The sequence below is a fragment of the Nannobrachium achirus genome (genome assembly GCF_963921795.1).
Source record: "Nannobrachium achirus genome assembly, chromosome: 11".
NCBI classification, from domain to species: Eukaryota; Metazoa; Chordata; class Actinopteri; order Myctophiformes; family Myctophidae; genus Nannobrachium; species Nannobrachium achirus.
This window is the reverse complement of record NC_137820.1, coordinates 64397526-64420468: the sequence shown is the minus strand read 5'-3', so window position 1 is coordinate 64420468 and position 22943 is coordinate 64397526. Positions and strand designations below refer to the sequence as shown.

The 22943-nt window shown below is 44.8% G+C and overlaps 1 protein-coding gene across 1 annotated transcript in view; it reads right to left on the bottom strand.

The window, feature by feature from the left end:
• Nucleotides 1–14051, bottom strand: part of immp2l (inner mitochondrial membrane peptidase subunit 2) — a 343336-nt gene extending 329285 nt beyond the window's left edge. The window contains exon 1 of the mRNA XM_080737360.1: nucleotides 14020–14051. The gene's annotated coding sequence lies outside the window, so the exon portion shown is untranslated. The remainder of the gene's footprint in view (nucleotides 1–14019) is intronic.
• Nucleotides 14052–22943: the final 8892 nt, after the last annotated feature.

The following is a 22943-nucleotide window of genomic DNA, read 5'->3' as shown; positions in this document are numbered from 1 at the left end:
GCACTTTGCGGAATATAAACTTCTGAACAGTGCCGTTTCTAAAAGGTCACAATAACTTTTTTTACGATAACGAGGTCATGATGACAACCACGGGGGAGAACATCTGCTAAATCAGTCTGATACGACGCTGCGTTGTGAACTTGTAGATCAGCTATTTTCATATGAATAAAGCTTAGTAGGTTGTTTTTATAATAAAACTGCATACTTTGCATGTTTAGCGTTTTGGGGAAGTAGGACATTTTGGTAGGAATCTGGGGTAAAATAAAAAGATAAAATACCATAGAGGTTGAAAAGCAGGGATTCAAACACTCAAGATTGGGTCTCTGATTTAATAAGGGTGAAATACCATCTGCTGCCTTTTCTCAAAGGCTCAGGAGGTGCATATCGTTGTTGTCGGGGAGGAAACCTCTTATCTCCTTATTCCAACGTTTTGTGTTTTTTTTTTCCGTTTAGCGCCCTTCTCGATCATACCACAGCATCACACAAAAGCATAAAAATCAGCAGATCTACAAGCTCGAAAGTCGAAACCCGTCACTGCGTGATGCGTTTCGAGCTTGTAGATCTGCCGAATTTTGATGCTTTTGAATTTGAATCTTGAACAGTAACAGTTTTGGACATAATGAGCTTTCCACCTGACAGAGACGATTATGGTCTCGTCCAGAGGATGCACTTAACCCTGCAAGGCCCACCGTCGCTTTTTTGGACACATTTTTATTTGATAAAAAAACAAAAAAAAGAGTTTAAATAATTAGTGTTCCTGTTCTTTTTTTTTCATTAACATCACCATTGGATCCTATTGTTTAGTATTACAATGACATTGGCCACGATATTTGCATATGAATACCCCCCCACAGAGGCTAACATTCCAGAGTCTGGACGAACAACATCTAACTTTTTCACTGAAGCCATTCCTCACAAAAACAGTAATATTTTTTGGTGATCATTAGAATGTCTAGATTAGAACATGTACATATGTTATTATTGTGAAAAATATACCAAAAATGGAAATTAGAGCATGATTTATGATTTACGAATTATGTCTATAAAACCTTACAAAAACATAAATAAATAAATAAAACATTACATTTTCCTCTGATTAGGACTCCTACAACACCAACTGATTTATTTATTTATTTAATAGGCCAGTAGAAATTAATTCGGGGCTTGCAGGGTGTGTTTTTACCATGACTTGATGAACCAGTCAAGCTGACCGAGAAGGACAGATTCTTAATTACAGCATAAGGCCATCAAGGCAATTAATTAACAGGAAGCAGAAGGAGGGAGAATGGCTGCCTCTCCCACTTAACAATTGGGTGATATTCCTTAAACAGCTGACCAGCGGTGAGCAGCAGTTAAAGGGGATTCAGTGATTTGCTCGAGTCGAGGGCAATCAAACAGAGCTCGTTGAAGGGAGGGGGGGGGGGGGGGGGGGGATACGTCCTAGTCGCGTTCCCCTGGTGTATTGTCAAAACATCTGGTCTGGGGATTTTAAACGACCGTCTCTGGGCATGGAGCCCATTAACCCATTACACTAATCACGCTCGAAATATTTTGCAACGTAACGCCACAAAAGCAGATGTCCCCCTTGTGGGCTCAGAGACAATTGGAGTGTCTTAGTTAAGCTGCTTAGAGAGACTGGAGTGGAATGGAGGGAGGCGGAGAGATAAGAGGCCACAAGTGTTTTTTAAGAGCACTGGAGCACCCCAGCAACCCGGACCCGACATGGAGTAGAAGGCATACATTACGCTGTAATAGCCTGAACAATGTGCGAAGCAGCAAGCCTTGGCTTTAAACAAAAACTATGACTATGATTAGTATGATGAAGTAAGTCATCATAGTGTTCACTGTATACAGTAGGTACCAAATAGAATGGTTTTGCGTTAAGTTGAAGGCTGTTGATTAGTGTCTGTGTGCAGGAGAGAGTCGCAGCCCCAGCCTTGAAGCCTCAAAAGTCTAGTATCTCCCCCAGACCAAAGAGATGTCTCTTTGGTCTAGTGGTTAAGATATTGGACTTTAGCGTGGGAGACCCGGGTACGAACTATGAAGCCGGATGGGGAGGAAGCCGGGAGGGGAGGTTCGGATCACCTCGGTTACATTGGTGCCGTGACCCGGATTCGGGCTTCCCCGTAGGAGGAAAGGGGGGTGACTGTGGCGGAGAGAGTCGCAGCCCCAGCCTTGAAGCCTCAAAAGTCTAGTATCTCCTCCGGACCAAAGAGATGTCTCTTTGGTCTAGTGGTTAAGATTTTCGCGTGGGAGACCCGGGTACGAAGCCGGGTGGGGAGGTTCGGATCACCTCGGTTACATCTGCACTGCACATATAGCCTGCATAGCCCTAACAAAGCATTAACTCCTTTCTCATGACTGTACACTACTCGACAATATGGGAATTACATTCATTACACTATCTACCCAGATAGCACAGCGACATAACGCTGATGCCTTCTCTCCCTCTGTAACAATGTAGGCGCTATGTAGCGTCTGGAGCGTTTGCTCATTGGGAAGATGCATTTGCGACGTCGCTTCACGAACAAGGAGCTAAATTGGCAAGCGACGTCGCAAATGCATCTTCCCAATGAGCAAACGCTCCCGACGCTACATATCGCCTACATTTTTACAGAGGGAGAAACCAGGTCGCTGTGCTGTTAGGTTACTGTACCACTGGACCCCCATTTGAAACGATATAAGAGAAGAGTTTTACGGCTCTAGCAGTGATTCTCAACTATTTTAATTTCAAGGACCCCCTGTTTGACATGCATTAGGCCATTAGGCCCTAATGCATGTCAAATTGGGGGTCCTTGAAATTAAAATAGTTGAGAATAGGCTACGAACCCCCATTTAATGGTATTTCTATCTCTGAGAGCCCAGTTTATATTGTAAAATCAATGTTAATTTAACTCTGAGTCTGAGAGTGTACAAATGGAACCAAATGGACCTGTTCCATTTGGTTTCATTTGGTTCCATGTGTACACTCTCTGAGTTCCATACCCATAAGGGTCTATTTGGTCCCTAACTCATTTAACTGGGGACCCCATGGAACTCCCTCAAGGACTTCTTGGGGGTCCCCAAGGGACCCCACTTTGAGAACCAATGCTATAGATGATCTATAGTTTGCAGCACTACTTTTAAAAGCCGTTCCAGCTGCATATGCTGCAGTGACTTGAAGACCCGGTGCTCTGAATCACCAGAGGCACAAATCCAATCCCATTTGTGGGAACAGTGCCTGGCCAGTGGGCGGCTGCACCCAGGCTGTGAGCTTAAAGAACCGGACACCTCTCCTCCAATAATCACATTTAGTTGTGGCTGAGCGAGCATCGGTCACGGCTGGCGTCACACCGCCCGTCCCGTCAAAGAATACATTCTGTGTGATTAGTGTAAAGGGATTACTCACTGTACAGCTTATTTTATATAACAACCTCGTGTCAAAAAAAAAAAAAAGAAGTTGATGCCAGAATGTCACACCAGAGGCTAAATAGGCTGTTCCGCCGTGTAGCTTTGAGGTGACTCACACATTGCAGCAACGCTTCTCTCAAAAGATAGGGTCCCGGGCTGGACCGCCAAGGGTGCAACATTAGTTAAAGCTGCAATATGTAACTTTCTACCCCAGATTTGTCACGTCACACTTTTGCTCCTACTCTTATCTCTCCGCCACCGGCCTACCAATGCCAAACTTTGCACACACACTCCTTGGCTGGCAAATCACAACCTCCGCCCCTGATTTCTCACATGGCCCTCTTCTAGCGCCACCATCGGGTCGATTTTTGCTGAACACATTTTTGGACACTGCTCCTACAGATTTTGGCCTAAAATCACGCAAAGCAGTACACAGTCAGTATCTCTAAAGTCATGTCATCAACATGGATCTGTCCCATTTCACATATTCCCTCCTGATTGGCTACCATTGCATTCTAAAGTTTGTGTATGCGACGTGACGGTTGCTTATCTCCCAATTAGGGAGTCTTACTGGTAGTGTAAAGGGATTATTTGCTTGCTCAGGGGATAAATTGAATCCTGACCATGAGGTCAGAATTTGTGTCAGATCCTGTGACTAGGTGAGACATGACCTTTGACACGATCTAAAGGTCTCAATAGATGAGCAGGGAGAAAGTCGCCCGCTGGCTCCCCCATTTTAAATAACACTGTTATGATGTCATACTGCAGGGTTCCCCAATAGGCGGCCTGCGGGCCATTTGCGGCCCACGGAGGGGGTTCTGTCCCCACCAACCCCAGTCAAAAAAAAGTAGAGTAGTGAAAGTTACAGGTATGGTGAGTGCGATATGAAACGTAAGCTTACCATAATCAAAGTAATCCTTAATCATTTACAATCATATTCAAGGGCTTAATTTGGAGAGAAATGAGACGGACACAGAGCACTGCAAAGGGAAGGTGTGTGTGTCTGTCCAGCTGATGCCAGTAAGTAGTTGACGGCCCCTCGTTAATGGATCAAAGGAAGGCAATTATGTCTCTGCACTGTCCAACTAGCTGCTGTTATACAGATGCATACTTTTCAAGCAGACTGGTTAATTGGTTCTTAACTTATTTTGTTTCAACTTTAAGGAGTGCATTTCTCATAATAATTATAATAATGGTGGTATAAGAGCAGCAACAACACTAGTATATCTGAACTGTCGCTGGAGTAGCGGGAACGCCGCCGCCGTTGCCCCACGCAATGCTGTGGCTCTTGACTTGGTACCCTAGACATAATTCGGCCCTTGGGGAAAACTAATTGGGGAACCCTTTCATACTGTATCATCTAGCCCTAGGATAGAGGAGCTATAGGACAGTCATACTGTATCACACAGCCCTAGGATAGAGGAGCTATAGGACAGTCATACTGTATCACACAACCCTAGGATAAAGGAGCTATAGGACAGAGCCAGAATAAGCAGGTGAGACGCAGCCAGGCAGGCAGCCATTAAGGACCCTGGCTGCATGCGCTGTGGAGCCAGCCAGCTGCTACTTCCCCATCTGCATCAGACAGACCCGTCTCTACTTTAATTAAGCTCTCATCAGGAGAAATCAATCCGCTGCCAGAAGGCCCTCAGTGCTGTGTGCGCGCGCACGTGCGTGTGTGTGTGTGGAGGGGGGCTCTAATGGAAGCAGGCTCTTTCATATTGATAATAATTGGATTCTCTAATTAGTGCTTTGGTCTCGTCTTCTTGGGACGGGGAGACAAAGACTCATCACCATTATTTAATTTGAATACAAGAATTCTCGCTACCAAAAACACACTCGCCCCGGGTCAAATTTGGTGACCTCAGAACAGTCGCCACCAGGTGGCCTAAACGTAACCTCAGTGAAACTATGTCTAAAACTAACCTTATCCTCAGTAAAACTATGTCTAATCCTACACGTATTCCTAACCTTAACCTCAGTAAAACGAATACAAGAATACAAGAAATGCTGGGGGTGAGCGGCTTTATAAACTAAAATCGCACAAACCAACAGAAAGAAATGTCTGACACTGACCGGTACAAATAATCAATAAATCATGTATTTATGATCCAAAAACAGGCCATGCATTTAGTAATTGTAACTTCAGAAGTTTAATTTCTTCTTTCGAAAATAGCAGAAATAGACGATTTATAAGCTCGACATCGTCTCTCTCGGGTGTAAACCTCATATTATGTCCAAAACTGTTACTGTACTTCTCAGGATTCAAATTCAAAAGTATCAAAAGTAGCAGATCTACAAGCTCAAAACGCGTCACTTCACACCGCATTTCGAGCTTGCAGATCTGCTACTGTTGATACTTTTGTGTGACACAAAAACGTTTGTTTTACACAAAAATAAAACACAAAAAGTTAAAGTGTGGAGATAAGAGGTTTCTGCCCGACAGCAGCAGCAACGATACATACAGCACAGCTTGTAGAAGATAATATATAGTCCACCACTGTACTGTACATTGACATTTTGGTGGTACTTTACATGCTAGATAACATACGGCACCAGGGCTGTAATATTGACGACGTACAGCAAAGGCCAAGACCTACATGTCATCCACTGAACTCACAAAAGGTTAGATGTGCCATAATGCATAGACCATGAACTATATGTATTCTGAAAGGGCAGCCTCCCTCCTACTCATCTCCTCTGCTGGACTACACAGCCAGACAGTGGTGGAAGGACTACTCCAATATTTTTACAATTGCTGCAAATGTGCTACAAAACCTGTGGATAAGCCAGTCATTGTGGGCATAAACAAGAAGTCAAAGGGTACATGTCATGTATATAGGTCTGATAATGATGCATCATTGTTGCTGTCGAGCAGAATCCTCACATCTCTTCTTTTTTCTTTTTGTAAATGAATACCCTACTAAGCCTACTTGATCATACAGCGTCACACAACATTTCAAAAGTAGCAGATCTGCAAGCCTAAAATGCAGCACAAAATGACCTTTGACCTTGTCATTTTCAGAAAAGTAACAGTTTTGGACATAATGAGGTTTCCACCTGATAGAGACATCATGCAAGTTCTAACCAAGAATACTTCACATTATTAAAACAGACGATTGGTACCCACAATGTTTCTATTCATTCACTTTCAAATAATACAAAGCAATTAAATCAAGCAAACACGCTAAAAGTAATAATCAATCTTCATGAGACCGTCCATCAACCACCATGGGGGTCCTTGAAATAACTAAATAATATCTCTGCTTTCCCAAGAGTGTCACACACACACACACACACACAGACCACATTCCTCCAGTGAGCCCATAAGGTATGGGGGCAAACAATTGACAGGTGTCATTAATTAGCCCAATTTGCACCAACTTGTAATTAATGGCACTTAACTGTTGATTGTGTAATTATTAGGTGAGTACACACGCAGTGCTCGTACTCGTACTCGTACTCGTCTTCTTCCGCTTTTCCGGTCAAGGTCCGGGTCGCGGGGGCAGTATCCTCAGCAGGGAAGCCCAGACAGTCCTCTCCCCAGCCACTTCCACCAGCTCCTCCGGGGGGATCCCGAGGCGTTCCCAGGCCAGCTGAGAGATATAATCTCTCCAGCGTGTTCTGGGTCGACCCCGAGGTCTCCTCCCGGTTGGACGTGCCCGAAACACTTCCCCAGGGAAGCGTCCGGGAGGCATCCTAACCAGATGCCCGACCCACCTCAACTGGCTCCTCTCGACGTGTAGGAGCAGCGGCTCTACTCCGAGTCCCTCCCGGATGTCTGAGTTCCTCACCCTATCTCTAAGGCTTAGCCCAGACACCCTGCGGAGGAAACTCATTTCGGCCGCTTGTACTCGCGACCTCATTCTTTCGGTCATTACTAGGGTTGGAGGCGGTAACCGCCGTACCGCCGTACCGCGGTATACCGAGGTCTACCGCGGTGTCATTGTGCTTACCGCGGTAAAAAGACAAAAAAAAGGTATATTTTTTATTGGAAAACAAGCGAGTTTTAAAACGGGGGAGAAGCGAGGACCGCATGCGCTCCATGCCGCTCTGCTCTGGGCCGTGTACCACACGTTGGAAGCCACATACGTCACTCACACACAGAGACCTGCAGTGTACACAGTGCACGGCTGCACGCAGGGCATAGATAGAGTACGGAGCACAACTCTTTCTCTGTAATCCACTCGACACAAGGATGTTAATACATAGGCTACCTTGTGTTGTGGCATATCTTTTTTTATTCGTACGGATTACTGGCGGAGCGCGGGCCGCGTGGACTAAAGCCGAAAATGAAACTATTTTACATTCTCCACCGCGTCGCACGTTGTGCTCCGTCCAGCGGCGCGTCGGCGATTTTATAACCTTTTCTGTCAAGTCTTGTAACTAAAACCTGTATATAGCAGCACTCAATCACTGCGATTTGAGAGTTGAGACGTGACGTGACGTGAGTTTACAGAATCACTGTACACGATCTGACAACCCTTCCTTCAGCTGTTTGTGTCTGAATAGCCCAAGTAGCTAGCCTACGTAGCTTGCCTACGTTACTATGGTAACCCGACAGTGCAGATCTAAAAGCTCAGAACGCATCGCGGATGCGACGTGTTGTGAGCTTGTAGATCTGCTCCTTTGAAAGCCAGACACGCTGTGCTGTACGGAGAAGTATAACTCGGGCAGTCAGGCTGTGTCGCCTCTCCAGTCTCCACTGTGGAGAAACTATTTTACTTTCTCCGTCGCACGTTGTGCTCCGTCCAGCGGCGCGTCGGCGATTTTATAACCTTTTCTGTCAAGTCTTGTAACTAAAACCTGTATATAGCAGCACTCAATCACTGCGATTTGAGAGTTGAGACGTGACGTGAGTTTACAGAATCACTGTACACGATCTGACAACCCTTCCTTCAGCTGTTTGTGTCTGAATAGCCCAAGTAGCTAGCCTACGTAGCTTGCCTACGTTACTATGGTAACCCGACAGTGCAGATCTAAAAGCTCGTTGTGAGCTTGTAGATCTGCTCCTTTGAAAGCCAGACACGCTGTGCTGTACGGAGAAGTATAACTCGGGCAGTCAGGCTGTGTCGCCCCTCCTTTTGGGAAGATGATTGCAATATTTTGGCTTATCGCCGAACCTTAATTAATAGATACGGGGGTGCGGTAATTACCGCAGTACCGGCGGTAAATGGGAAGACGGTAATCGCGGTAACAAAATGTCCATACCGCCCCAGGCCTAGTCATTACCCAAAGCTCATGACCATAGGTGAGGATTGGGACGTAGACTGACCGGTAAATCGAGAGCTTTGCCTTGCGGCTCAGCTCTCTTTTCACCACAACGGACCGGTGCAGCGTCCGCATTACTGCGGACGCTGCCCCGATCCGCCTGTCAATCTCCCGCTCCCTCCTTCCATCACTCGTGAACAAGATCCCGAGGTACTTGAACTCCTCCACTTGAAGCAGGGCCACCTCCCCGACCTGGAGTGGGCACTCCACCCTTTTCCGGCTGAGAACCATAGCCTCGGACTTGGAGGTGCTGATCCTCATCCCGGCCGCTTCACACTCGGCGGCGAACCGCCCCAGGGAGAGCTGGAGGTCGTTGCTCGAAGCAGCAAAGAGGATCACATCATCCGCAAAAAGCAGGGATGAGATCCTCCCGCCACCGAACTCGACACCCTCCGCCCCCCGGCTGCGCCTAGAAATTCTGTCCATAAAAATTATGAACAGAACCGGTGACAAAGGGCAGCCTTGGCGGAGTCCAACTCCCACCGGAAACAGGTCCGACTTACTGCCGGCTACACGGACCAGACTCACACTCCTTCGGTACAGGGATTGAATGGCCCTTAGCAACGCGCCATCAACCCCATACTCCTGGAGCACCCCCCACAGGATACCTCGGGGGACACGGTCGTAAGCCTTTTCCAAATCCACAAAACACATGTGGACTGGTTGGGCAAACTCCCATGCCCCCTCTAGCACCCCAGAGAGGGTAAAGAGATGGTCCATGGTTCCACGGCCAGGACGAAAACCACATTGCTCCTCCTCGATCCGAGGTTCAACTATCGACCGGACCCTCCTCTCCAGTACCTTCGCGAAGACCTTACCGGGGAGGCTGAGGAGTGTGATCCCCCTGTAGTTGGAACACACCCTCTGGTCCCCCTTCTTAAAGATGGGTACCACCACCCCGGTTTGCCACTCCAAAGGCACTGCCCCCGATGTCCACGCAATGTTGCAGAGACGTGTCAACCAAGACAGCCCTACAACATCCAGAGCCTTGAGATACCCAGGGCGGATCTCATCCACCCCCGGGGCTCCGCCTCCGCGGAGCTGCTTCAGCACCTCTGAAACTTCCACCCCGGAGATTGGACAACCCAGCCCCAAGCCCCTCGGCTCTGTTTCCTCCACAGAATGCGTGCTGGTGGGATTGAGGAGCTCCTCAAAGTATTCCTTCCACCGCCCGACTATCTCCTCAGTTGAGGTCAGCAGCTCCCCGCCCCCACTGTACACAGTGTGGGCAAGTTGCCGCCTCCCCCCCCTGAGGCGCCGGATGGTACTCCAGAACCTTTTCGGAGCCGTTCGATAGTCTTCCTCCATGGCCTCACCGAACTCCTCCCACGCCCGAGTTTTTGCTTTTGCGACTGCCGCGGCTGCCCACCGCTTGGCCCGTCGGTACCAATCAGCTGAATCTAGAGACCCACACGACAGCCACGCCCTGTAGGCCTCCTTTTTCAGCCTGACAGCATCCCTTACCGCTGGTGTCCACCAGCGGGTTCGGGGATTGCCGCCACGACTGGCACCGGCAACCTTGCGGCCACAGCTCGCGACAGCCGCCTCAGCAATAGCGGAGCGGAACACGGCTACACAGCAGAGTCATTGCAGTGCCATTAAAAAGTTACAGCACTACACACGCAGTGCTGTAACTTTTAATGGCACTGCAATGACTCTGCTACCTGGGAGGGCACATATGGCACTGACTGTACAGTGTACTGACTGTATATGAAATAAATTAAATGTATGTATTCGGGATGCACCATCGGTATCTGCCGATATTTGCTGTTTTCGTTCAATATGGGTATCGGCAAATAAAGCTGACATTAACCGATGGCAGTAGACGATATTTATCTGTTGAAGGTCGCAAGTTACTATGAAAACCTGCACCGGCTGTCTGTCTGTCTGTCTGTCTGTCCCTACATCTGTCCGTCACGTCACTTATGGCCCTACTCTTATCTCTGCCACCGTTGCCCCCATCCATGCCAAACTTTGCACACACACTCCTTGGCTGGCAAACCACAACCTCCAGCCCTGATTTCTCACATGGCCCTCTTCTAGCGCCACCTTGAGGCCGATTTTAGCAAAACACATTTTTGGACACTGCTCCTACAGATTTTGCCCTAAAATCACACAAAGCGGTACACAGTATCTCTACAGTCATGTCATCAACATGGATCTGTCCCATTTCCCATATTCCCTCCTGATTGGCTACGATTGCCTTCTAAAGTTTGTGTATGCGACCTGTAGGGCTGTAATCTAGCCCTGTTTTAGGGATTCGAACTTCGGGGGGGATTTTCCGAATGGACCATCAAACCTTCAATTTTTAATTAATTGAATAAAAAACCTAACAATCGGACCATCGAACGTACTGTACCTTTAACCAGCTAAAACAGTGTAGGAAATGTGGTAAATGCGTTGTTTTATCCATTGAAAACTCGTTGATGCGTGACAGCATTAACACGTAGGCTAACACTTGGAAAATCCAATCCAATCGGAGAAAATGTTGCGCTGTTTGTTGACGAACGAGCTCAATGTATGGCGGAGTTGCACGGATGACGATTAGACTTGATCATCGGCTAAATTGTTATTTTAAGCATCGGTATCAGCCAAGAATTTCCATCTCGGTGTATCCCTCCCTACTCCCTAGTATGAGTGCATCTCTCCACTCCGACATGTATCCTTTCTAGGCCTGGGGCGGTATGGACATTTTGTTACCGCGATTACCGTCTTCCCATTTACCGTCGGTACTGCGGTACCGCACCCCCGTATCTATTAATTAAGGTTCAGCGATAAGCCAAAATATTGCAATCATCTTCCCAAAAGTCGCCTCTCCACAGCATAGAGTATATATAGCTCCACAGCCTGACTGCCCGAGTTATACTTCTCCGTACAGCACAGCGGGTATGGCTTTCAAAGGAGCAGATCTACAAGCTCACAACACATCGCATCCGCGACGCGTTCTGAGCTTTTAGATCTGCACTGTCGGGTTACCATAGTAACGTAGGCTAGCTACTTGGGCTTTTCAGACACAAACAGCTGTGTGAACAAACCAGAGGAGGACGGGTAGTCAGATCGTGTACAGTGATTCTGTAAACTCACGTTACGTCTCAACTCTCAAATCGCAGTGATTGAGTGCGGCTATATACAGGTTTTAGTTACAAGACTTGACAGAAAAGGTTATAAAATCGCCGACGCGCCGGACGGGCACAACGTGCGACGCGGTGTAAAAAGTAAAATAGTTTAATTTTCGGTTTTAGTCCACGCGGCCCGCGCTCCGCCAGTAATCCGTATGAATAAAAAAATATATGCCACAACACAAGATATGTATTAACATCCTTGTGTCGAGTGGATTACAGAGAAAGTTTGCTGCTCCGTCATAAGAGTTGTGCTCCGTACTCTCCTGCCCTGCATGTGCACTGTGTGCAGGGTCTGTGACTGAGTGACGTATGTGGCTTCCAACGTGTGGTACACGGCCCAGAGCAGAGCGGCATGGAGCGCATGCGGTCCTCGCTTCTCCCCCGTTTTAAAACTCGCTTGTTTTCCAATAAAAAATAGACTTTTTTTTTTGTCTTTTTACCGCGGTAAGCACACTGACACCGCGGTAGACCTCGGTATACCGCGGTACGGCGGTTACCGCCTCCAACCCTAATCCTTTCTGACATGTCTCCATTCCGACACTAACCCTATCTCTACCATCACAGCCATGCTAGGGCTGCCAGTGACATGAAATACATGTTGTGTAATTTCATATAGGCTACGTCAAGAAAATCATATTTCATGTATGCAATATGTATGAAGAATTGAGTGCATATACGTTCCCCATATTCAACTGTCATTACAGCGACCATAGGTCGCAGTTTACAGAACCGGCACAGCTGGTCCGTATGTATACGTGTAACACCTGACACTGTGGTTCCCCTGATCACTTTGACATCACAGGTGACATCACAGTGATGTCAGATACGCATGCAGGTATCTCCATATATGGGCATAAACAGGTGACATCACAGTGGTGTGGCTGGCTAAGACAGGGATCTCCATGTATGGGCATAAAAGGGATTGTATGTTGCAATGTCATGGGAACATGTCCATATATGGAGATCCCTGACGTCATCAATATTAAGCATATGACATTGACCGGGATATATATTACAAATTATGTTAGCAATAACTTATTTCACATCATGCAAAAAAAGAAAAGAAATTAAAGGACAAGAAACACAAATATCTAACAGGACTTCATATCCATATATGGGGAACTGGTCCGATATACATCACTGGCCAGACGGCCAAGACATGGCGCGACCTCGCCTGTCACCCTGAGGTGTCTTACTAGTTGTTAATTATATTTTGACACTTGAAATAATGTTTCTCATGGCAATAAAGCTCCTTTGAATTGAAATTGAGTTTCCCAATGGTAACAAGTCATAGGCTTTCTTGGGGGGGGGGGGATCCTTTTTAGCAGATCTTGTATTGTACTGTACTTCCCTGTACCTGTCTCTGAAAACTGTCAATAAAATGTTCAATCAATTAATCAATCAATCATGCATCTAATATCATCACAGCATTATAAGGGAGTCCTTGAAATAGATGAAAACAAAGTTTGAAAACCACTCCTGCATTAGCGTTTAGAACAGGGGTCTTCAACGTTTTCAGTCCAAGGACCCCTTAGTTGAGAGAGGACCCCCTCAACCTTTTCATAGATTCCATATAGTTTAATGTAAATTGGTGTTTTCAGATATTTAACCACTTGAACCGTCAATATTTAATAAACTTGACCTTTCACTCTGTACTTAGTCTGCTCTTTTTCCCCTCTACACCAAAGCAAAGCTCTTTGCCAAAAATAGCCGATCTACAAGCTCACAACGCCTCACAGCTAACAACGCCTCACAGTGTGAGGCGTTGTGAGCTTGTAGATCTGCTATTTTTGGCTACAGTTCTCAGAATGTGGACACTAGGGTTCAAGTGGTTAATATAAAAAAGGAGAAAAAAAAGTTTCTATCACACAGACATTTGGAGGACCCCCTGTAGTAACTCTGAGGACCCCCCACGGGCCCCAGACCCCCTGTTGAAGACCCCTGGTTTAGAACAACACTTGTCACGACATTATGTGACAGACAGGACAAACAACCGTTAACTAACAGTACAGTCTGTGACAGCCACAACACAACACACTACAGGCTAACATTAGCCACCGAGGCTAACCCAACTAAACAGTTAGACAACACACAGTCAATACTTCTCACACACCACCACGGCAGCTCGTAACAAGCAACAGAGCGTGTATTCTCGGTGTGTGTGACAGTGAGTGTGAGAGAGTGAATTCCTCGTGGATAAAGCATCGTACAGCAGTGTGTAGTAACATTCACCTACCACCACAATGTGACTCTTCCTGCCTCGCCGGCTGCTCCTCTGACACTATGAGCGTTGCCAGGTTCTGCGAGAGAAATAAGCAACCACGTCTATCATGAAAACAAGCCCAAAAGAAAGCATCATGCGACAGAAAACATCAGCTATTTGAAAACAGCAGATCTACAGATTTTTTTTTTTCTTAATACACAAATAATGGGGGTCCCTCAGTCCCTGGCACAAACTATGTCAGATCTGTCATCTGTAGCCTAGGCTACATGAAAATGTTTGAGATGGGCGTCAATTGGGTATGGCAGGGGTATTCAGCTGCCATACCCTGGGTCCAGGGGAGAAAATAAAAGTTACTTTTAAATATAAATCCATGAATGTCTCTTTGTCTATCTGTGCTGGTTATTATGTTGTTAAATTACAGTAAAATAACTACAAATGCAACATTTAACAAAATGGTCACTTTAACTCTTCCCACGCTTTGAACGTTCACGTTCGCCCGATTTCGCAAGACCTCTCCGCCAATACGGCGCTCGTTCGGTTCGTTCGTCTGATGACTGTAAGCTGATGAGGGGTCGCGCGGCCGCCTACTGTAAACACATTTTCCGCGGTGATGGTGTAAAAAAATCCATTATGCGTTAGATCAACGGAGAACAATTCACTTCCTTGTTGATTTCCTCTGGCTGTAGGCTCTGTGGCCAGTGACTGGTCTTCTTCTTCTTCAACACATAACAGGCAAATTCACATTCATTCTCGCATGACGCCGCCCTCTGCTGCCTGGCAGACCAAAGTGCACTATTGCACAACCAAAAAAAATAAAAATAAATAAATAAATGTCTGTCTGTCTATCTACTATAACGTCGCAAAGGTAAGCCGCTTTTTGATGGCACCAGACCCAATAAATAAATAAATAATCTGGCAGTAGGAGAGTTAACAAGGTATTATAATTATATCTCCACACTTGTATTCTCCCCATCAAGATAGTATATTCCCAGGTTCTGCAGGTCAGCTGCACAGGTGTAATGCATTATTGTTAATTGTGGCACGTTTACTAACATGCCAAGTTTAGCTGCACTTGAACAATAACTGTTCCAGGCTGCCAAATATATCCAGCCCAAGAAAGGGGGGGGGGAATAAAATGTAGCCTACTTCTTAAAATAAATGTATCATGCCTGTTGCTAAGGTATGGAAACATGACTGGTGTCTTGACACCAGTCATGTTGCCAATGTTGCCATACCTTAGCTTTTTCTGAACTGACGCCACTGCAAAAAAAAAAAAAAAAAAAAAAAATGTTTAAAAAGGTTTAAAACAACAATCATGAAGCAAGCCCAAATAAGCAGCTACACTTTAGAAACAAGCTAAAAAAAGAAAACACAACCCTACCAATATTTAACTTTACAGCTTATAATAAGCAGTTCTGGCAACACTACTCTCTGCACAGTCTGCAGTACCCCCTGGTCCTAAAGTGCAACAATTTTGTGGATGTGAATTTTCTTTTTCTGTCGCTGTCCATGGTGCTGCTGCATGTTGTCAATGTAAGGTCCGGGGACCACCAGGGACCCCCAATCTCAGTGAAAATTAATTAATATAGCAAAAACATTTGAACCCTCTTTGGCTTTTTAAAAATAGCAGATGTACAAGCTCGCAACTTTCACCATGGCCTTCCTATTTTTGGCATGTATTTAAAAAGATGTTATTCTTCTTTTTTACATTTTCCCAAAGAATTCTGAAATCCCATGTCATCGCAAAGCAATAACTGCTATTTGAGCTATTACTTGTTATTTGATGTTATCGATGTCGGGCAGAAACCTTATCTCCATATTCTGACCTTTTTTTTTTCTCTCTTAAATGAATGCACTACTTCATCATACAAAAGTGTCATACAAAAGCATCATAAGTATAGCAGATCCACAAGCTCAAAACACAGCACGAAGAGTCTCGTTTTGAGCTTGTAGATCAGCTACATTTGCATCAGGAAAAGTAACAGTTTTGGACATTTGAGGTTTCCACCCGACAGAGACGATATTGGGCTTAAATGGATAAAGAAAAACACAACATAGCCAGAGAACATTATCTGTAAGCTCATCTAATCTACTCTCACTGCACTTGATTAGAAAGTGCACTGAATGCAAACAAGCCGGTTTTGTCAAGGCTATACAAACCATAAGACAATTTGCCTATTTTGTTCACTGTTTGTGAGAACTTTGCCGTTTCCCTGTTGGCTTGCATTTAACCTCAGTTTTAAGCACCAGTGGTTCAGGGGTAGAGTGGCCGGTAGAGCGCCCAGGTGGTAACCGTGAGGTGTATGTGTGCGAATGTGTGAATGTAATGCAATCTATATAAAGTGCTTTGGATAAAAGTGCCATTTACCATTTATTATGATCATGAAATAAGTCAGAAAGGAGGCAGCGGACAGTGGCTTAAAGAGGTGGTGCCATGATTTCCACCCCTCTAAAACATGATTATCAGGTATTATGATTATACTAGGAGGAAGATTTTTTCCAAAAAAGTATACAGAAAGAGTTCAAATTGGGTTTTTATGTTCCAGTTCATTAAGTATGCATGGATGGCATGGTGGGTGGTGACCCAGCTGATATAGCCACACCCCACAGTGTTGGGTGAATGGCAATTCACCCTTTGTCAAGTCCCGCCCATTGTCCTGCCCCTCTCCACACCCATGTGTCTTGGTGGGACATTCAGTGGGACATTCCATCCACTGCCATGTTAATTCAGAAGCTTCATATTGTTATTCTGTGTGCTCAATTCTAATTTCAAACTTTGTTTCAGTCAATTGGAGCTGTTTTTAAATGTTTTTATTTCTCCAAAAATTATATTTTAGCTAATTCAACATAAAAAAGGCGGAACCAGGGCGGGACAAGGCACATAGAGCCTGCTGGTTGGTCAGTCAGGGACCAACCAGGAGGCTAACAAAGGGTGAATTGGGGAGGAGTTGATACTGTGACACACTTAGTATCTGTGTTTTTTAACTGACACTTTTCACCACAAGGTGGCAGCCTCCAAGAGAAAACAAACAAATACTAAGAGAATACATCATTTCTCAAAAAAAAAAAAAACACATCAGGGGGTCTAATGAAGTACTTTCAACCTCCTAGACACATGAAAAACAGAAAAAGTACAAAACTATGGCACCACCTCTTTAAGAGGAGTGCACTTGCTGCCGTGCGGTTCCCGGTTTGATTCCTCCTCCAACACCGCTCAAGTGTACCCTTGAGCAAGGCACTGAATGTGGCCCAACAGTATTGCGGTTGTACTGGTCAGATCACATGTGTGTGTGTGTGTGTGTGTGTGTGTGTGTGTGTGTGTGTGTGTGTGTGTGTGTGTGTGTGTGTGTGTGTGTGTGTGTGTGTGCGCATGTGTGATTCTGTGTTCTCTAACATTTCAGCTAACACCCCTGATGTCATTGTTGTTAATGAAACCCACAGGGAGGTGTTTATTCTCGAGGTCGGCTGTGCCTTTGATTACAGCTTAGAGAAAGCCTTCTTAACCAAAGTGTTCAAATATCATCAGCTAGAGCAGACCATCTCAAAACTAGGCTACCGATGTAAACTTTTGTTTTTTATCTTTGGGAGCCTACAGTAGGGCACGTACACGTAGTTGGTTGTGAGGGGCCTTCATGGCCGGCCTCTCCAAAAGGAGGGCCAAACAGTTAGCTATACTAAGGTACTGCTCTACACAGTATATCAGCTATTAAAGGAAGCCCCTCGATTTGGAGGAGGCGTTGTTTCCTTTACCCATGATTGTTGCCTGCTGTGTTTGACAAGTATGCCTACAGTATTGTATGTAAAAACGTTCTGCCCTACATGCACTTTGTAACTGGCTGTTTTCCTAATCTCTGACTGCATTGAGAATGTCTATGTCCTTTGTACATTCTGGTACTTCTGCTTATGTGGACATAAATAAACATTTCAAATGTGCGCGCGTGCACGTGGGTGTGGGTGGGTGGGTGTGTGTGTTGGCAAAATAAGGAATACATTCAGTGTTGCCAGATGGGAAATGTTGAATTATCGTACACAGCCAAAAAAGAGAAATCACTCACGTAAAAACGTAATTTCACCAAAAAATTCGTCTTTAGTGTAAGAAACAACCTTGTTTGAGACTCCTATGTGAAAAAAACGTATCAGATATGATGCACGGAGGCAGGCAACTTCCTGGAGCTTACACAAATAAAAGCCTGAAACTGGTCTGGAAAGATGCAACCAGTGTTTTTAATGCTTCCAAGTACAGATCTAGGGTCAGATTGACTGATTTCCTGGCTTATTTTGAGAAGCCAAACCAGATCCCAGATCAGCAGCCAGGGAAAATAGTGAATTCACGCTCTTTTTGGTGATATGCCGAAATTATCGTACATTTGGGCATTTTTGGAATTATTGATCGTACATCGTACAGAGGGTCAAATTATCGTACAAATACGATAATTATTGTACATCTGGCAACACTGAATACATTTAAAGCAATTACACATGAGGGTGTAATATAACTGATTGTACGGAAAAGACCCCTGCTACCTTTTCATATCTCATATTAGAACAAGTTTTATTTTATTACAGTTCACTTTCTTATGAATACATACAGTATGAGCCATAAAGGCACTGTTAAGCCCTTTGCACACAGGACAGTTGCGTTTTTTTCGTTTGCGGCATGAATAAAACGCATTGGATTTGGTGTGCAAGGCTGTGCGGAATCGGCGCTGCGGATCCAAAAAGGAGTCATAAAAGGAGTGATGAGTTTTTTACCGCATGCGACAAGACGCACGAATCGAACTGGTTTCGATCGAGAAAAAAACGCACGGTGGCAGCCACTCGTCGCACGGCTAATTCGGAGCCGGTGTGCATGAGGTCATAGAGAATGATTGTTTTCTTTTCAAAAAATTATATTGTCCGTTTTATCCGTGCGGTTAAACGCGCCTGTGTGCAAAGGGCTTTACTCAAGTGTAAAAAAATAAGACATGGGAGTACTAATTCCACCATATCTGCTCATTCAGTTGCTTACAGGGCCAAATCATGACTCACAGAGCACTCTCACTGTGATGCCGCTAACATTAAAACCCATTTAGGCCTAGAATTATTTAATTATTTAGCTATTGAAAAATAGCAGATCTACAAGCTCACAGCACGACCCCGAGTGCCGCGCTGCGAGCTTGTAGATCTGCTATTTTTGAAAAAGTCATGAAAATGTGTGCAAATATTTGAATATATGTATTTTTAAAGCGAACGTTTGTAACTCACATTTTGCTTCTGGGGGTGGTCCCTGGAACTAAATATTTTGAAATGGGGGTCCATGGCCAAATACATATCATTTTGGGGGTCCTTCACATGAAAAGTTTTGAGAACCACTGACGTAGTAGTCTCTCAAGAACAGACTTAAGCGGAAAAGGACCTTTTCTTTGACGATGGCTGGCCAGATTGCTGACATAGAAACATAGGTTTTTCAAAAAACCTTAGAAGGATTCAAAAGACACTTATAGAAACGGGTCAAAATTCAAATTTTCACGATTTTTCAAAAATAGCAGATCTACAAGCTCGCAGCGCGGCACTCGGTGCCGCGCTGTGAGCTTGTATATCTGCTATTTTTCAATAGTTAAAGCATAAAATAATGATACACAATAATGTGTACCTGTTCTGAATGGGTTAAGAAGAGGAATGGAGCCTCAAAGCCAGGGTAGGAGACCCCTGTCAAAGGAGTGAGTGGAAATGGCCAATAATGAAACCATTAAACGAGGCATATGCCAAAAATAAATGTGTAAATGAATGGCGGTAGAGCAGGTAACTGTTCCCCTGCCCATGGACCAGTTATGTATCATGTAAAGTATAAGAAATCAGTGAAGCGTGGTTTACAATGTTCTGGAATCTAGACTGAAGGGCTGTGGGAGAGTCTTGGGGGGGCCATACACTGTAGGGGCAAAGGAGGTCAGAAATATATGTTTGTGCCAAGCCATGAAGAGATTTTATAGGCAGGAAAGGTATTATTATTCCACAATAGGTATGTACCGGTATGGAGTCCCGAGCCCTGACAGGGAATAAACCATACAGTAGTGTACTGTACACTTGTGCCCCGTTTCGACCTGCAGTCCATCTCCGCACCGCACCTTTTGACCTCGCAAAGCCTTGCATGGCACGGCCATATCTGGTTTCCATCGCACAAAAGTTCCCCCTCTCAAATCAACAGGTATGCACAGTACATTACTCCTTTTTAATGTAAGTACAATACATCGTGAAGATCGTTGCTTCTTTGCCTAACAATGTAATGTAAACAAGTGGCCAATTAATACGGTAATAATAATAATATCCATAATTTATATTGTGCTTTTCAAGGTCAGCGAACTCAAAGTCTAACAAATGGAACCAAATGGATGTTGTTAATACAACTGCTTATAAGCAACAAATGTAAACAAATCACAGCTAAACCTGTGCAAATCACAGCTAAACCTGTACAAATAACAGCAAATCCAGTGCAAAATGATATAAAAGAATTAAACAAAAATCACAGCAAACTATATACACGTTCTGAAGTCCTGGGGGAGAGAAAATACAGTCCACACTTTAGTCTACCGAAAAGAATCATGACCACGGTAGCAAGCAGCATTACACATCACCTGTTTGGCCTGCCTCAGACCACTCTAGAGTAGACCCTTATCCGCCCTCTGAGCCCACTTTGACCCTGGTCCTTGTGTGGAAACGAGTAATGACGGCACAAGTAGGCGGTGTGCATTGTGGACTGTGTTCAGACTAAATATCAGACTGGCAACTTCAGTACAGCAAGCTCCAGTTAGTTGGAAACTGGCTAAGTGTCACCAATAGTTTTCCCATTAGGCCCACTGTAACTATAAGCATCACATTCTAGATAGATACTCCCAGTAACAAGCACATAGGGGAGGCAAGATATACAGTATAGTCTGTGTGTGTGTGTGTGTGTGTGTGTGTGTGTGTGTGTGTGTGTGCGTGTGTGCGTGCGTGCGTGCGTGCGTGCGTGCGTGCGTGCGTGCGTGTGTGGAATTCGAGAGAGAGATAAAGAGAAAGGGGGAGAGATGACAGATAGACAGACTGACAGACAGACTGACTGACTATACTTTTAAACTTTTCCCGCAGGGTGAATTGAATAGATTCAGTATCAGTTTGGAAAGCTGCAGCGATGTGTTTTTAAAGGAATAGATGGTACTGTCTGGAAAGAAAAAGGGTGAGTGAAATATGAGGGTTAGACTATACTACCCTTCTCCCCCCAACACATTACATTAAAATGAACAATGAAAATCAACCGATGATTGACAGGAGAAATCGATCAAAAAGATGAATACAAAAATATATCTTTTTTGTCTCAGAATAAAAAGGAGTTATACGGTGGGAGATGAGATGAAAGGAGACACGGGGAGGCGAGCACATTCGCACACTCAGGCCCATTGATGATAAAGAGGCGGGATTCTCCTCCAGGGCTTAATTAAAACTGGAATATAGAAGCCATTATCAGACGACAAGCCTACAGCGCTTAAGGACACCATTTCCACATGTCTGTCTATCTGCAGCTAGTGCAGCTATACAGTAGCTATATATGCTGTTTGCTGAGTAAACAAATGCCAGCCAGCACTGACTAGATTTGAATGGCTATGATAGATCAGCACTCTTAGTCTACGCCAATAGAGCATCGCAGTTGAAGCCCCACCCCGTCCTCACTCTGGTGTCGGAAGCGTTTTCCGCATTCATTTCTTCCTTAGACATTTCATAAAGTATTTATTTAAACGTTTTTAAGCCTTGGACAAAGCCACCTCGGCTGGAGAGGGATCATGTCAATATTAAACATTTTTTGAATGCAAAGATTAATTAGAAAGCTGAAAAAAAGGACAGGGTACAAGACTGTGTACATCATTATTTTTAAAATCGCGGAAACTACACTCCCAGAATGCCTAGCGAATGTTGTTGTTGTTTCCTGAAATACAGCCCTTAAATCACGCTCAGTTTAGTTATCCAGGCCAGCATATGGCCTGAAATGTAGTGATTGTCATCTCTGTGGACTCTCTTATCGTCATCTTTAACACAGTGCATCATATCTGTAAAAGAAAGTATTCGCTCACGCAGTTCTGCTGATGTGCAATAATCTGCCGGGCAGACAGGGGGCAGTAAGCTACTTCCGCGGTAACCGCAAGATATGTGAAAGAAGAAGAAGCTAGACCAATCACAGACGTCGTTTTTACGTTTAGCAGCATGGGAAATGCAGTTCTTCTCCGTGCGATCTCGATTAAAACGTGTTTTTACTAAAACTAGAGTGATTGCATACATACTCGGGGGTTCTACAGGAGCATATGGAACCATTTTACAACCACCAGCCTAGTGGTAAGTGTACATTGAATTGCTACGACTTTGTGGCTGATAATGAAAAACCCTATGGTAAATATGAATGGCCAGCTTGCTTCCGACACCTCACTGCGATGCTCTATCGTAATCAAGTGCACCTCATGTTAAGGACCTAAGTCAGGGGTCTTCAACTTTTTCAGGCCAAGGCAAGGACCCCTTAGTTGAGAGAGAGATGAAGCAGGGACCCCCACAACTTTATAGATTCCATATAGTTTCATTGTTTGACAGCACAATCATCCGTCCGTGCATTTTGGATTCATGTCAATTTGTGTTTTCAGATATTTGAACCGTCAATACTCAATAAACTTGACCTTTTACTCTGTACTTAGTCTGCTTTTTTTCCCCTCTACACCAAACTTTAAAAAAATAGCCGATCTACAAGCTCACAACGCCTCGCAGCACGAGGCGTTGTGAGCTTGTAGATCTGCTATTTTTGGCTACAGTTCTCAGAATATGGACACTATAGGGTTCAAGTCGTTAATATAAAAAGGATTGGAAGATTTGGAGGACCCCCTGTAGTAACTCTGAGGACCCCCTAGTAGGGGTCCCAGACCCCCTGTTGAAGACCCCTGACC